This window comes from Coptis chinensis, chromosome 2 (genome assembly GCF_015680905.1).
Source record: "Coptis chinensis isolate HL-2020 chromosome 2, ASM1568090v1, whole genome shotgun sequence".
Lineage (NCBI taxonomy): Eukaryota > Viridiplantae > Streptophyta > Magnoliopsida > Ranunculales > Ranunculaceae > Coptis > Coptis chinensis.
Window position 1 is genome coordinate 60,613,777 of NC_141457.1, and position 3,625 is coordinate 60,617,401.

Genomic DNA, 3,625 nt, shown 5'->3' on the forward strand with positions numbered 1-3,625 from the left:
TTGGGCTCTTATCAAACCGATGATGGAATGTTGTAAGGACTTGTTCAATCCTACGCATGTGTTGGTAAGGTTTTTCATGGCCTAAACCATGGAAAACGGGTAACAAATTAAATATGTTGGTATTTCCCTTCACCTTAGCCGATAAAGCAAATATCTTGGTTAAGCGCCCAAAGCGCTAACTTCTGTGGGACTCGTGGGCTAAACTTGTTCAGCTGTTTATGGAACATTTTTACCCACCCCTAAAGACGGATGAAATGCTTTCCAAGATTCATTTCTTCCGACAGAACCCTCATGAATCATTTTCTGAGGCTTGGAATCGTTTCACCGATCTGCTAATAGAGTGTCCACACCATAACCTAGCAAAAGACACGTTAGTTCGTGCCTTTTTCAAAGGACTTCAACATCACCATAAAGAAGTCCTTGACATAATGAATGGGGGTAGTTTCCTAAGTAAAGGAGCCTCAAAGGCTTATAAATTTTTAGAAGAACAAACTAAACGCAATAACAATTGGGGGGGAGTGATGATATCCCCCGCTCTGCTAGTTCTTCTTCAACAGTTAAGGCCGCCGGTATGTTTGAGATGAAACCCGACCCAGAACTTAAAAATTTAATCGAATCTCTAACTAAAAAAGTAGAGGCTATTTCTATTCAACAAAAGCCTATTCCCGTCATGAATGTCAACTCCAACCCATGTAATTTCTGTTTGAGTCCCCGAGCACCACGACTCCTATTGTCCTCTAAGCCTATAAACAACAACAATCGAGCAAGATAATGTTTACTCCATTAATAATTATCCTATTCCTAATGCCCCATGGAGACAACATCCCAACTTTAGTTGGCGAAACAATCAACAAGTTACACCTCCAGTGTTTAATAACCAAAATGTTAGGCAAGCTAACAACTATAATCAAGCTCCACCTAGGCAAGGACGGGGGACAAGGTCGGGGAAATTATAATAATTATAACAACCAAACGCAACCACGACAAGGTGTAGCACAAGGTCAGAATAATTATAATAATTATAATACCAATAGAGGTATATTTCCGGTTAACAATAGTAACTATCAAAACCCACCCATAAATAATCAACGTGAGATAGTTCCAGTCGCACCACCTGTGACTACTACACCTACACAACCGGACCGTATCGACGCCTTTATACGGGTTACCCAACAACTTTTCCAATCAATGACTCAATCAAACCAACAAATATTACAATCCATAAATCAGGGCATACAACAGTTAAGCCCAAGAGAAAGCCCAACCAAAAGGCGTGTTTCGGGACAAGCTATACCAAACCCTAAAACAACAAACACGACCTTTGAGGTAAACGGTAATACTAGTACGGAAACAACAATAGTAGGTGACCTCAATGCCATCACCACTCTCCGTTCTGGAAGAGTGGTTGATAACAAAGTAACTATGCCTATAGTTACCCCATCAGTACTCCCTACACCGGATATCGAACTAGATACGAAATAGAAACCCGAAGAACCTACCACCGTAGAGGTACCAGTTAAAACCACAACCTAAGAAACGAAAGCCAAGGTTACACATCTAGTAGTCGAGCCATACGCTAAATATAGAGCGAAACCACCATTCCCTCAAAAAATTAGCAATGCTAACCAGGGATACCAACTTCGAGGAGATTAGGAACGTTTTCAAAAATCTAATGATAAACCTTCCTTTTCTCGAAGCTATTAAAAGCTACCTAATCACGCTAAGTTTCTTAAAGAGTTGTGCACTACTAGGCGAAGACCAACATACCTAAAGACGCTTTTAACCTAACAATTCCCCAACTTTATCCTAAAAATAATGGAATTGTTAAGTACAAGGACCCCGGTCGTTAGATCCCTCTATCAGAAAATGCACCTTAGGAGATTCCCACACGGCGACCAATCGCTTTTATTAGACACGGGCGGCTTAAGTGTTAACTTACTCCCGTGATTACTTGTATAAACAAATAGGTCTACAGAAATGCAACCTACAAAAATAACGCGTTGCAATTAGCGGACATGTCTATTAAGTATCCTAAGGGTGTAGTGGAAAACGTGCTTGTTAAGGTTCGTGGAGTTCTACTATCCTCGCTGATTTTGTTATCCTCAATACGTAAGTCGCTAATGACTCTCAGACCGATCATCTTAGGGCGCCCCTTTTAGCAACCGCCAACGACTTATTAATTTCCGCGATGGTAAGATGTCCTTATCTTTTGGCCATCTCACGGTTGAGGTAAATGTTTTAAAATGATGAAACAGCTTACCGATTCGCTCTATAGATGGGGAGGTTAGCATGATCGAGAGCTTAGCTCAAGATTATTTTAACAACATGTTTCCTCGAAAACAATATGTACAAATTCCTTTCTTTTGGAACGTCGATTTTGTAAATTACTCCTACTTAGAGGAAGTCAACACCATCCTTGAGTCCACACCAATTGTAGACACTTCCGTTTGCTCCACATATTGAGTATGAAGACTTGCTACCCAAGCAAGTATTCATTATGCAAAATGAGGACCCGGCGAAACATCTATTGATTTTCCTTCCACCTCGATTGCTTAAACCCCTTCCCCGCAATTAAAATATATATACAACTTGATCCGGATGGTAATCATCCAATATTATATCTTCTCTCAAGTATCTAAGAATGAAGAGACAAGTTTAATCCGGGTGATTAGGGAACATCGGTCTGCGATTAGTTGGTCCCTAGCTGACATTAAGGAATTGACCCTAATGTTTGCACTCATCGTATCCATTTGGAGGATAACGCGAAGACTTCGCGAACCTCAGGCCGCTTGAACCCCCGCCATGAAAGAGGTGGTTAGGGAAGAAGTCTTACGATTACTCGATGCGGGTATCATATACTCAATCTCTGATAGCGAATGGGTCAGCCCCATTCATGTAGTTCCTAAGAAATCGGGAGTTACCATGGTACGTAACGAGAATGGTGACTATGTTGTCACACAAGGTCCCATGAAATGGAGGATCTTTATTGATTACAGACGGTTAAATGCTATGACACGAAAAAATCACTTCCCTTTACCCTTTATAGATCAAATGCTCGAACGCCTAGCTGGTCATGCTTTTTATTGTTTTCTGGATGGCTACTCAGGCTATTTTCAGATTATCATTGATGTTGATGACCAAGAAAAGACCACCTTCACATGTCCCTTTTGAACGTATGCCTATAAACGAATGCCTTTTGGCCTTTGTAATGCTCCTGGTACCTTCCAGCGGTGTATGCTTCATATATTTAGTGACATGGTAGAGCTCTTTATGGAAGTTTTCATGGATGATTTTTCTATCTATGGAAACTCCTTCCTGATCGCTTGTCTAACCTGTCTAAGGTTTTGACAAGGTGTGAAGAAAAGGGCCTCGCTTTTAAACTCGGAAAAGTGTCATTTCATGGTGAAAAAGGGCATAGTACTAGGTCACATTGTATCTAGTGATGGCATCGAAGTAGATAAGGCCAAACTAGATAAGATAGCGACTCTACCTAAACCACGGACTGTCCGTGATATTAGAGCCTTTCTAGGCCATGCAGGTTTTTATAGGCGATTTATCAAAGACTTCTCGAAAATAGCTAGGCCTTTAACTAATCTGCTTTTGAAAGATGCAATCTTTGATTTTA